The sequence below is a fragment of the Meles meles genome, chromosome 21, assembly GCF_922984935.1.
Source record: "Meles meles chromosome 21, mMelMel3.1 paternal haplotype, whole genome shotgun sequence".
Classification (NCBI taxonomy): domain Eukaryota; kingdom Metazoa; phylum Chordata; class Mammalia; order Carnivora; family Mustelidae; genus Meles; species Meles meles.
The window spans coordinates 4,556,584-4,570,745 of record NC_060086.1 but is presented as its reverse complement, the minus strand read 5'-3'; positions in this window follow the sequence as shown (position 1 = coordinate 4,570,745).

The window sequence follows — 14,162 nt, the reverse complement described above, 5'->3', positions numbered from 1 at the left end:
CTTAAATGGATGTGTACTTTGGGTGGGTTGGCTCTGATTTCCTTTCCCGGATTCTTAAGTGGGCTGTCCATTATTTCTTCCCAACATATACTTGCTCCCACCACGTCAACTCTCCCAACCACTATTCAGTGCTTTGACATTTATTGCAAATAAAAATAATACTACTTATCATCTGAAAGTTAGGAGTATAGTTTGAAAGTTTTATGTACGTTTATTTTTCCTTGGATTTATGTCACTCTCTCCTCTAAGCAAAGAATAAATAAACAAAAGCATTTTATCAAATTTATAACCTGCTCAAATTCAGAGATTTCTGAATAAGAAACAGATCGGGGACACTCAGCCAAGATTAACTTAACTAGAAAACCAAAACCTTGCATACGGTGCTTTGAAGAAAGATGTTAGTCTTTAAACGTCGTGTCTGCACATGAAATGTGAAGTGGATAACTAGAGCAAAAATTTCCGAACAGAGGACTTCTAGCCTTGCCTTTTCCCAGAAATGCTCGGGTAACAAAGGCGGGGGTGGGGGGTGGCGATGGGGGTTCTGGTCTCAGTTATATCCTAATAATTGTTTCAATTCTCTGCTTCCTTTTGAGTGTGAAGATCCAGGCTAAAAGGCTTTAAAAAACAGGCTGAGAAGGTTTCCCAGACGTGAAATAGATTTTATAAAAGAAACTTCTGGCAAGTTTAATGTAAGTAAATCAGAAACATATGGACTATGTTTCCCTCAAAATACCCATGGGTTTGAAAGCCCAGAAAACACATAAAAAGTAAAGGGAAACTGTTTTCCAAAGCTAAGCTTATTTGAGAAACTGCATTCCCTAACAGAAAGCCTGGCTCAGCTCCCCAAAGCAGAGCATGGAGCCGGTGGTCGGGCAGCTGACCAGTCCCCGCCCTCGGGCTTATGCTCACGGTCCTCATTTCTGAAGACGATGTGATCGATAGCAATGACCTGTGCCTATGGGTGGGACTGAGAAACCCATGGCTCAGTCCTTCCCATACTGAAGACATGACTTCATAGCTCCTTTGCAGCCATCTGTAGGGAATGTTTACACAGCCTGTTTCTGGTCTTGAGGACTTCTCATGCTTAACCATCAGGCTGACGGTAAGTGGACACTTCCTGAACATTTGGGCATGTGCCCCATGGGGAAGGATAACAAAGAAATGGACAATCATATACCAGCCCAAGAGAAGAATTAGGGACTCAGTCCCGGAAGGGACTTTCAGGTTCCTGAGTTCCTCCCTCCACCCTGTATGGCAAGTCAGGCTACCACTTCCAGTCCAGATAGTGGGAGGAAAACCAAGTCAAAAACTAGCTGGTGTCTGGAGAGTCAGAGAATCTGGTATCAGATCCCAGCAAAGCCATGGCCACAGATGTGTCAGTAGACCACTCAGCGTCTCCGTATCCATCAATTCAGTGGGAATAATAGTCAAATCACTTAGAGGGGTTGCCTAGGACACTTCTGGAAGTACGATGTCTCTTCCCCACCTGGGGCAGGAACAAACAAAGAGGAAGACGGAGACCAGAATTTTCACCTTTATTCCTGAAAGAAGCCAGGTTGGAAGACAGAGGAGAATGACTGACAAATGGGACTGCCACCTGGACCCCGGAATGAGACACATGAGTTGGTCAGTCTGAAGGCACGCTGGGAAGGGGCAGGTCCCCACATGCTGAGGGGTGTCAAATTAAGTCTTAGGGCTTAAGGAGTAGGGGATGTTTCAGACTCTCAGTAGAGAGCTCACTCCCTAAAGAATGTAAGAGGACTACAATGAGCTCAGCACACCCGGGTTATTCTTTCCAGACTACCAATCAGATAGCGCCCCTGCTCTCAAGAAGAGGGGTTGATGAATGGGCAGAGAACAGCCAGAGTGATTCATAAGATGTGTTCTCTTCACGTAAATGGAAATACCAGGAGAAGCCAGTTAAGCAAGGTAAAGCATGTGAAAACCCTCATGTAAACTATAAAAGGTTGTGTGCATTTTCTGCTTTTGCTCAATTCATCTACATTTATTAAACATCTATATTTGCTCATCCTGTCAAATTTAGTTTGAACAGGACATTGTTCCTTTACTTAAGATTACAGTCTATGAGATACCACCTCACACCAGTCAGAATGGCTAAAATGAACAAGTCAGGAAATGACAGATGTTGGAGAAGATGCGGAGAAAGGGGAACCCTCCTCCACTGTTGGTGGGAATGCAAGCTGGTGCAACCACTCTGGAAAACAGCATGGAGGTCCCTCAAAATGTTGAAAATAGAGCTACCTGATGACCCAGCAATTGCACTACTGGGTATTTACCCTAAAGATACAAACGTAGTGATCCAAAGGGGCACGTGCACCCGAATGTTTATAGCAGCAATGTCCACAATAGCCAAACTATGGAAAGAACCTAGATGTCCATCAAAAGATGAATGGATAAAGAATTTGTGGTATATAGACACAATGGAATATTATGCAGCCATCAAAAGAAATGAAATCTTGCCATTTGCACAACACTGATGGTACTAGAGGGTATTATGCTGAGCGAAATAAGTCAATCAGAGAAAGACAATTATCACATGATCTCCCTGATATGAGGAAGTTGAGAGGCAAAGTAGGGGGTTTGGGGGGTAGGGAAAGAAAAAAATGAAACTAGATGGGATCAGGAGGGAGACAAACCACAAGAGACTCTTAAATCTCACAAAAGAAACTGAGGGTTGCTGGGGGGAGGAGGGTTGGGAGAGGGGGAGGGGGGTAATGGACATTGGGGAGGGTAAGTGCTATCGTGAGTGCTGTGAAGTGTGTAAACCTGGTGATTCACAGACCTGTACCCCTGAGGCTAATAATACATTATATGTTAATAAAAAATTTAAAAAAAAGATTACAGTTTAATAAGCAAAACAGACAAGGAAGCCAAAAATGACAGTACACAATGAGTATGCAGAGATACTGAAGTCTGCACAAGGTGTAACAAAAATGCAGAGAAGGGACGAGAAATTGAATGGATGGCTAGGTAAGCCTTCTTTATGGAACCGACATTGGAGAGCTAAGGTCTCAAGGAACCAAGTGGTAAGAGAAATCAAGACTTGGGGAGACAGAGAGAAGTCCAGAAGAAGCCATAAAGGAAAAGGATGGGACATTTCGGAGATCTGAAAGTCGTTCTGCATAATTGTGGGAGAAATCATCTTACTGGTATGGAGAATAAGCCGAAAAGACTATTACAGTAGAAAACAATACAGTAGAGTGTAAGAGTAAGAATACTCAAGGTATGAGAATGACCCACGGAAGGTGAAGGAACAATAAGCCGTTGTTCGAATGTGGCAAAGTACAAAGATAGAAATAAGATGGAACAAGGAGATGAATTATTAAACTGATTGAATAATTCTAATTTTGTTTACGTAAAACAAAAATGGGATTATTCAAGAAAGGGTGTGTGAAAAAGACAAGAAATAACAAGGGTTGGCAAGAACGTGGAGAAAAAGGAACCCTTACACACTGTCGATAGGAACGCAAATTGGCATAGCCAACTGTGGTTCAACAGCATGGTGGTTCCTCCAAAAATTAAAAGTAGAATTACAACATGAGCCAGCAATTTCACTGCTAGGTATTTACAAAGAAAACAAAACACCAGTTTGAAACATTGAAAAGATATAGGCACCCCAGCGGTTATTACAGAATTTTTACAACAGCCAAGATATGGACGCAACCCAAGGGTCCATCGATAGGTGAATGGATAGAGAAGATGTGGTATATATACATAAAATGGATATTACTCAGCCATAAAAAAAGATTGAGATCCTGCCATTTATGATGACATTTAATTAAAACATCTGACATCTGAGAGGCTTTGATAAAAAAAACAAAGAAAGGGAGCGTGTATGTATGCGTTATACGTGGAGACAAGAAGGACAAATCATAAAATATTAACAGTGCCTATATCTGGCTAGTGGGATTGCTAATTATTGTTTTTTGTTTATCCTTATTTTCTCACAAATATGTACACATTTTTTTATGAAATAACTAATAAAACTGACCTGACTGCAGGAAGTTTTCTATGTCAATGACCCTTCCATATGGTGCCAAACTGTTAGGTTCTTTTGTATAGTATCACTGGCTCTTTCCAGCAATCAATAATCAGGTCACATAGTCCCAGGTTATACAGGCGCTGTTCTGCATCTCTCCACCACAGCTGAGATTGTCCAAACTATCTGCAGCGAACATTAGGAAAATATGGCCGCACCGTATCTCCCTGGCTCCCACTGGCAGGATTCATCCAGTGGCAAGCTCAGAAGAGAGGTCAAGCTTCCCCACTCATTCATTCACTCACCAGCATTTACTGGGATAGACCCTATACTCAGTGCTGAGAGTAGAACCGCAAAATAGCCTCAACTTGGTCCCATGCAACACGCCAAAGAAAAGAAACATGTGAAACCCGTGTTTCACGCCTACAGAGAAGACTGCTCGCCATGGTACTATCTCGAGCACATCCTAATCCTCTTCCATTTCCTTTGTCTTTCCACAGTTAAATACGTCTTTAGCAGCCCAATATGTTCTTCAGATAAATGAATGAGTTTTTTCCTTTTATTTCACATAAATACCATGTATACAAAGCAAACCATACGCATTCCTACCCATTTGCATCTTTCACTTAAAAACAGATCTTCAGGATGACATTTTATCAGTAACTACTTGCTTTTGCATATGAGCAAACACAAATTTGTTCCTAGAAGTAAAATATGCATTTGGGATTCTGAGGGAAATTACCAAAGTGTTCCCCATAAACATCCCAATTTACTCTCCCCCATCCCCGATGCCTGCTGTCCAATCCCCTTCCTAACCCAATATGGGATCAAATTCTTGATCTTGGCCCAACCAATAGGTAAAAAGTGATAGCTCATTTTCGTTTTCATCTGCGTTTTCACGGTGAGTCCAGAATGTACTTGGACAGGATTAAAGAACCATTTTGCTAAAAGCCTGTTTATTGCTATTAAACACAATCTCTTTAGGAGACGAGGACTACGGACTCTCCAGGGGGGTTGGGGGGTAGAAATAACGTGCAACAGCGGGCAGTGTAAATCTGTTCTCAGCCACTACTGGGAAGCAGCTAACTGTCTCTCCACCTGTAACCTGAGCATTCAAAAGCTGCTTTCTGGGCTACGGCAGAGAAATCACAGAGGGGACCAAAACCATCATGCATGTGCCGGCTAGACGCCAGGTCCCAGGCTGTATATACACTCTCATTTAATCCTCCTAACATTTTTAATCCACGAGGCTGGGAGAGGTTAAGTCCCTGCCTAAACTCATAGATTATGAATGGAAGAAGGACGGAAGCCAGGCCTTAGCACCAACACCCTTATCTGGTACACTATACCGTACTGCTCCTTGCTCTGCTAGGTTGTTTGAAGTCCGTTGGCCTGCATCCTGAGATACGCATGCTAAGAGGCTGTCTTCTGCTATTCATCATGACCCCCAGGCAGACGTGTCCTGTGGTAGCGCCTATCTACGGAGCCCAGACATAGGTCTTGATAAGATTTCTCTTGCTCCCAGCTTCTCCTAAGGCTCACCAGCCACCTGAGACTCAACACTGGATCAACTTATAGATTTATGGTGCACACCCAATTATCAGTGCCTGGAATTGTTCAGCAATGTAAATATTATTCATAAGACACCCCCCCAATGGCTGGGAGCTGGCCTATATGTTGCAGAGCTGCCCACACAACGCAGCGAGGTAGCCCAGACAATTTCTTAGTGGCACGTGGATGAGTCACCTTGGGAATGGATCCAACAGGGCCCCACAACAGTGGTTTGAGAGAAACGCATCTGACAACTGCAAAGCTCCCAATAAGAGTCCAGCCCATAGGTGCCTGGAGGGCTCAGTCAGCTAAGAGTCTGACTCTTGATTTTGGCTCAGATCGAGCCCCACTTTGGGCTCCATGGTGGGCATGAAACCTGCTTAAGATTCTCGCTCTCCCTCTCCCTCTGCCCCTCACCACCCCTGCTTGGGCTCTGTCGCTTAAAAAAAAATTAGTGGGTGCCTGGGTGGTTCAGTCGTTAAGTGTTTGCCTTCGTCTTAAGTCATGATCCCAGCATCCTGGGATCGAGCCCCGCCTCGGGCTCTCTGCTTGGCAGGAAGCCGGCTTCTCCCTCTCCCACTCCCCCTGCTTGTGTTCCCTCTCTCTGTCAAATAAATAAATAAAATCTTTAAAAAAAAAAAAGAAATTAAAAAAAAAGAAAAAGAAAAAGAATCCCAGCCCTTGACGTTTCCCCACTTCATGTCCGCGCTCCTAACAGAATATGACACAGAACCGTCGGCAGACAGCCTCTTCCTCAGAAGACGGGTAATAGTGAGAGATTTAGTTCAGGCAGAGCAATCCCTTGCCACAATATAAGGGGTAAAGTGTCCGTCAGAGGATAAGTTGCCTTGAGAGAAAATATATTTCAAAACAAATACTAAATGTGCTTCCCAGCAACCCACCCCGACGTGTGACGCTCCCTGTGGGGAGACCACTCGGGGTACGGTGTGGGGGGCGATGCCTGGCCAGGCCACAATGACGAGATCATCTCAGAAATTGGGAAATAAGCCTTTGGAAACTTTTCTAGCAATTTGGCAGAGTAATTTTTTGTCTGTTGAATTGAATAATTTTTAAAAATGGGGGGACTTGTAAAAAAATTTTATGAAAGCCATTAAAATGAAGAAGTGTTTTGATGTGTGACAGGTGCTCACAGGACAGGGTCGCAGTCAGTCAGGACAAGGAAGCCCGGATACTCTCCCACATCTCAAAGGATTTCCAGGGCCCCCTCCATGGTGTAGCCGTGTGATGTGGGGGGGGCCCCACGTGGCAGGTCGGTAGTACCCCTTGCAACAGACTTCTCCACCGCAGGCCTCCGGCTAACGTGGGAACCCTCACCAAGACCCCCGTCACACAACTCTTGCAAATGGAAGCTGTACTTAAAAGGCACAAAATGGCTTCTTTGAGGAGAAACTTTCATGAACTCTCTCAAGAGGGGGCAGAGCAAACACCTCTCAGAAAATAATTGAGGAGTTGCGTCACATACACAAGAAATCCACGTCCAAGACAGACGGACAGCTGAATTCCAGACAGTTGTCAAGAATTCCCAGGGCTGTGCTAAGTGAGAGAAGCCAGACGCCAAAGGATAAATATGTATGATTCCACTCCTGTGAGGCACTCAGACTAGGTAAGCTCACAGAGACAGAACACAGAGTGGAGGGTACCAGGGGCCGAGGGGAGAAGGAGGTGCGGAGTTAATGTTGAAAGGCTACAGGGCTTCTGTTGGGGAGGATGGACAAGTTCTGCAGTGGACAGAAGAGATAGTTGCCTGACATTGCGAACCCACTCAACGCTGCTAGACTGTACACTTAAAAATGGTTAAAATTCTACCTAAAACTAATAGAACACTGGGTGTTGACTCTATTGGAATTAAAATTAAAAACTTAGCAAAAATTTTTAAAAGGTTAAAATTGCACATTTTCCATATATTTTACTGCAATAAAGAAATAAAAATTCCCAATATGTTTCTGAGCACTAATTGCTTATTTAGGGGGAAAAAAAGGCAAAAACTAAGAGAATAGCTTCCAATAAAGCAGCCTCTTTCTGAGGCCTGGGTGAACACCAAAAATAAATTACTTAATTAAAGCATAGAGTTCATGTCATTATTGCACTTGTAAACCAGAAATATACCTTTCACTCAGAGAGAAAGGCTAGGAAGAAAGTAAAAACCCACATTATCTTAAAAAGCAGTCAAGGCGGGTGCCTGGGTGGTTCAGTGGGTGAAGCACTTGACTCTCGGTTTCAGCTCAAGGTCATGATCTCAGCGTCGTGGGATCAAGCCCCATGTTGGGTTTCACACTGGGCATGGAGCCTGCTTAAGACTCTCTCTCTCTCTCTCCTTCCTCCAAACCCCACCCCAAGAATAAAAATTAAAATTAAAAAGCAGTCAAGAATTCTACCAGTATTAAAACCCCTATGATTCTCTGTCAACAGACACTCCCATTTTATCCCATGTTACTGAAATCTTCCCCTCCGCCATGCAAAATCTGTCTCCTTCCCCGCTGCTGGGCCCAGCCTTTGTGGGCTCTCAGAAGGCTGGGCCCCCCAGCCTTTGTGGGCAAACCTGCAAATGCTCTGCCCACAGTTAAGGAGGGTATCATTCCATATGACAAATTCTATTTTTCATTTAAGATACATAAATAAGAGTTTCTTTAGGAGTTGCCAAACCAGCTCTCAACGAACTCTACTCCCTAGATTCTCATGATTTTATAGTCTCCCAGGACCCCTGCACATTTCCCCATCCCTCTGAATCATGGTTAGATGAGGTGTTCTCCAAGTAACCAGTCAAGAGTGACTCCTCTCTACATACTCTTTCTTGGCAAGCCCACCCATATTCTCTCCTCTAGTATACCCCGTATTTCTCACTATGACTCCTACCTATTTCTCCCTAGCCTCAGGTCTCCACATTGACTACCTACTGAACAACTCCACAATGGTGACCCGGAAACACTGCAAGCCTAGCATGATCGACATTTACCATCTCACCTCCCAAACCTAATCCTCTTCCGACATTAGGCACCTCTACAAAGAACACCACCACCATCCTCCCAGAGAGCCAAGCACAGAACCTTCCTGGACTTCAGTGATATCCCTCTCTGTTGTCCCCCTGCCTGCTGGGCTTCTTATTCTCAACCCATCTGGCATATTCTTTGATTGGATTACTCCTCAGCCCGTCTGAGGTTTCAGAAACCAGAACAAGAGTTGATCATTCTCTGTAAAGCCTAGAAAGTTCCAAGGATGCCATGTCACACAAACCAGAGGTCAGTGAAACAAGAATTTGCCTGGAATCCGATAAGGGGCACCCAGAAGCTGGAGCCATTCCACTGACCTGCTGAACCAAAGACATTACCCCTAATATTTACAGGATCGGCAACGATTATAATATGTCCTCCCAGCATTACAAGATGGAGGTCAGCACCACCATCAGAAGATGCTGGATGAGCTGGAGACCTGCGGGACAGGATGGGGACAGCTCTTCTCTATCTCCTCATGTATTGAGCTTCATTTATGTGCCAACCACTGTCCTAGGGAGCCGGAGACACAGAGAAGCACGCCACACTGGCATGCCTAGTCCAAAGAAGAGACACGAAATTGGGACACAGGGTGTTCTCGCTTCGCTAGAGACATATATTCACAGGACACTGGAGGACAGAGAGATGAGTCCCCAGTACTGCTGGGAGCTTAGGTGTTGTGGTAGAGATTATGGAAGGCTTCACAGAAACTGCTACCTCTGAGATCTGAGCTGGGATTTCGAGGGCGAGGAAAGATCCCTGTAAAGGAGAAGAACCTTCCAGGAAGGGGAACCACGGGTACAGAGTTGAGGGCATGAGGACCCATGGATTTTGAGGAAAGAGCTAGTGTTATGGCATGGCCATGAAGGACAGTGACAGGAAATGACGGTAGAGAAATATCCAGGTCCAGGATCGCATAAAATTTTATACCGTAAGCCAACCTGGACCGTTGACCTTCTCCGGGGACCCAAGGGGTCACAAGGGTCACAAACCATGATGAGCCCTTAGAGGTGGGTGCGAACTTACATATCATGGATCAACTGCTCTGGTTTTGTAAGCCAGGAAAGAAAGGAGTTACGATGAGCAGCAGCAACTTGCCCGGGGCCTTCTGATGGTCCTCGAGTCTCACACCTTCTCACACAGTAAAAATCCCACATGCAGAGTCTCTGCTCAGGTGAACCATGTAGAACAGATTCGGTGACGTGCGGGGACTGGGAATGCAGCAAAGCACCTGCCGCAGGGCCCTCCTCTTGAAAGCAGGCCTGGGGGAAGAAACGGGCATTTGCAGAAAGAATAGATCACACGCGGACGTAATGAGGAAAAATAAACACCTTTCAAAGGCAAGTGAACACTCCTAGCGATTCGTCCCCAGCCCACATGGGCCAGCCCCCAGAATGTGCCAGCAACACTGTAAGGTCCTCATATCCCTAACCAGCCATGAGAGAAGCAAATGGCCTCAGTCATAATCAAGAACAAATGGTCACAAACAAGCACATAACCTCTAATCTGAAAACCTGTAAAGGACTGCTTTATTCTTTGTAGCTTCCCTGTTTATTTCAGGGGCAGTGAAAGGAATTTTTAGCACCATGTGAAGGTCTGCCTGTGCACGGAGCTTATACTGAGTAAACAGAGCCAGTGGAGGTATAATCAAGCATGAACTTTGGACCTAGATGGAGCAAGATTTGAATGACAGCTCATTCGCTTAGTAAATATGGCTCTGAGCTGATTTCTTGCCTCCATGAACTTCTCGAAATTGCATGGCACGCTGCAGGCACAAAGTAGATGCTCGGAAATTCGCGGGTTCTGTTTCCACCGGTCATGCCCTTGTGGGAGAGGATTTGCAAAAATGAGCCACAACTCTGTATCTGTGTCCCTTCCCACACGGACTTGGGGCTTGCCAAGTGACCTATTTTGATAAATGACATGTGGAAAATGAGACACCTGAAGCAGAGAGCTGAAAAGTGTGTGTGCACTGGAGTTTTCCCCTCTTTTGGTCCTCTTGGGACTCTTTAAATCACCGCCATAGGAACAAGCCTGGGCTAGCCTGCTGGATGACGAGAACTGACATCGAGCGAACCACCAGACACCGAGAGTGGCCGTCTTAGAGAAGGCCACCAGCCCATTCCAAGAACCACCCAGCCAAACCACTAATCATAAGACATAACAAATGCTTGTTGCTTTAAGTTTCTGATTTTGGAGTGGCTCGTTAGGCAGCACAAGCTAACAACTAGACTCCTTAAACGTTAGGAGGCCCCTGGTTTATGGTCTCAGGTCTCTCCTTAGTCAACATGGGAAATCTATACATCGACGTCAAAATGACGCATCTCAAAGCTGTTCCCAACATGTGAAACAGGAGTACTGCTCTCCACCCTTCCTCCTTCTCAGTTTACACTCCCAGTCAGCCCCCCGGGCTGTCAAGTCAACCCCCTAAACACCCAGTGACTCCTTCCCTCTTCCTTATCCCCATTATTTCTAGGCCATGAAAGTGTCTTGCCCTGTTTTACAAATGATTGCAATAAGCCCTAAGCAATTTCCTGCCTTCAGGAATGTTCTCCCACCAACGCAGTTTCCATCCGAACCTGCAGAAAGCTCTTCAGCACGTCCCCATTGTTCACGGGATGAGGCCCAAATGTCTTAACCTTTCACGGAAATCCCTTCCCAGCTGGCCCTCGCACCGCCACTCCCACCTTCTGTCACACCCACACAACACTTCCTGTTCCCCCAGGGAACCCCGGGAGAGGGGGGCCTTTGCGTGTGTTGTTTGCAGTCACGGCACATCAGTCCTCTTTTTTGAATTTCTACTCATCATTAGACTCAACTCAGAAGTCACATCCTATGTATAAAGCCCCCTCCCACCCCAACCCCAAAAGAAACGAATCTCTTCTCCTCCATACTATCACTGTGCTTTGTTCAATCCTTGAATGTCCCCGGTGTCCCGTCATATTAACAGTAGTCTATTCATGGTTCTCTCTTCCCCAACATCCCCAAACCTCTCTAACCTTTCTACGACCTTCCTTCTTGTAGCACTGGGCACAGGATGTAGTATAGACTAAGCATTCCCCAAAACGTTCATCTCATGAATGAAACCTTAGCCCCCATCCCTTGTCCCTTACAATAGGCTAACTTCAGGGGCTGTCATTAATAACTGCCAAACGCTGATATGCTCATTCTACAACACTGTGAAGAAAATTGCTAACACGCACAAAAATATGTCATTCCCCAAAAAGTTTGTCTCACGAATGAAATCTTAGTGCCCTTCCCTTTGCCCCTACAATAAGTTGGCTTTGTGATCCGGTCAGTAATAACTGCCAAACGCTGATAGGCTCATTTTATAAATCTTCAAACAAAATTGCTAACACAGAAATATATATACATGTCAAGGATCTTCAGATTGAAGGTCTCTGTTTGGGGCGTACCCCTTACGCTGTTAGTTCCTGGCAAATTAAGCAATGTAACCTGGTTCCGAAAGGCAAAGTACATCTCTAGCCCAAAGGAAGAAGTTCTAGGAAGGAGTTCGATGACTTTCAGCAAACTCTGACATTCTGGGGAAAGCTCTGATCGAAAAGAGGAGTAAGAGAGATGAAGGCAAGCAATAGATTCCAGGTTCAGAAAATACCATAAAACTTTGGAAGCACCATATGAAACATGGCAAATCCCGTCCCCCAGTAGGGTGACATCCTGGGGAGAGCACAGGCTCCAGACTCCAAAGGGCTGGAGTCAAGTCTCAGCTGCTGTGCTCTTCCTACGTCTGCTAGCAAAACTCCGACATTCTCTTTCCGCATCTGTAAAATGAAGGATTTGAACCAAATTTATTTCCAAATCCCATTAAGTTCCATAAGCCTATAGGTCTGAGTCTATGGCAATAATTCCTAAACCTGCCTGCGTATCAACATCACTTGGGAAGCTTCATAAATCTACAGTCCCCCAGGCTCTCTTCTCAGAGATTGTGATTCTACTGATCTGAAGAGAAGTCTGGGAATTCTGTCATTTTAGAAAACCCCAGCAGGTGATTCTGATGCAAAGCCCCGTTTTTTGCATCACATGGGCCACCTTCTAGAAATGTCATCTGGCACCATTTTTCAGCTCCTTCTACCAACTACAGAATGCTTTCCAATGGGAATATCTCCAATTTCATCATAATGGTTGAAAAAAGTGTAGAATTCACTTTACCTGAAGTCACCTCTCTACTGCTCAGAGGTGGAAATCGCCTACAGAGTTTTGCACTTTGATATCTGTATTCTCACCATTTTAAGTAGGTGATTTGGTCTAATTTTGGGCAAAATACGATCCATATAAACCTATTTAAGTTTTTTTTAATGGAAATCAGTGAAAAAATAATTACGTCATGTATCAATATTTACAGCCACTTCCCAGGGACATGTCGACACAAGATATATATTCGTGGGACAAATCAGTAGCAGGAATAAAGCGCACTGTCTAGGCCTTGAGAGACTGGCGTTGCCTACCCATCTCAGTGTTTTACTTCTCAGCAGGACCTATCTAATTCAAGGCAATGAATTGTTATAAATCTAAGTTAATTGTGGACAATTCCATATCTCTTGAAAAGACACTAATTTTGGCAGGCCCTCTTGCAACTAGGGATAGCCTATGATCTAGCACATGAGACCGGAAAGCCAGTCTGTTGACGGGCTTGCTTCTGGGGAACATTCTTTCACCCTCCTTGATTAAGAGAGGATCCTTTTTGTCACCGGGATCCCTGCGTCTTTCCTTGAATGTGAAGGGGGACATCACAGTGACCATGATATACTGAGCGTGAGGCCCAAATGCCCATAACCAGAGATGTCATAGTAGAAAATGAGAAAGAGCCTAGATCTTAACAGCATTAGAGAACCACCGCTCCCACCAAAGAACTAACAGCAGACTTTTTGTTATGCGAGACAATTAGGTATCCTTATTGTTAAAACCCCTGTGAGCCTTGATTTCTTTGCTTGCCATCAAAAATACACCCTAAGCAAAAATCAATTTCTGGTCAAGGTTAGGTATGATCTGTGGGAGGCAGCTGCACGTACCTGAGTCAGAGTCTCATGCCAGAGCCGGGAAATGAGCCTCGGGCAGAAGGAAGGAGGGAGAGTGAAGAAGCAGTGGCAGCTTTCTGGGAGACGGCATGAACATGAGACAACAGACTGAAAAGCCTTCAGTTTATCACCTGACATTCTAGTAGGGGAGTCTTTACTATGGAAATGGGAAAGATTTTTTTTTCCCCAAAAATCGAAGTCAAAAAATTACAGGCGTCACCAAAACCTTCTTCACGTACCCAACTACTTCTCTTGCTCATGTTCTCTCCTCATCCTGAAGGCTCTGTCTTTGACGCTGTGTCCTGCCCCATGGCGTCATCTGGCATCATCCCAAAGGAACCTTCATTTCAGGTCCTACGAACCCCTGTGGTGCCCCCTCTGGCTCCTGGTCATTGTGGCCCAGGCCCCTTTGAGGTCAGTGATGTTCACTCCAAGTGAGCTTCTAGAGTCCCCTGGGATTCTGAAAGCCACATTAACATAAGACTCTCACATCTGGGCCTGGTTTCTGGAAAACATCAAGAAAGGCAAGACACACTGTATCTCCTCGCACTCTGGTTCTCTCTCTAA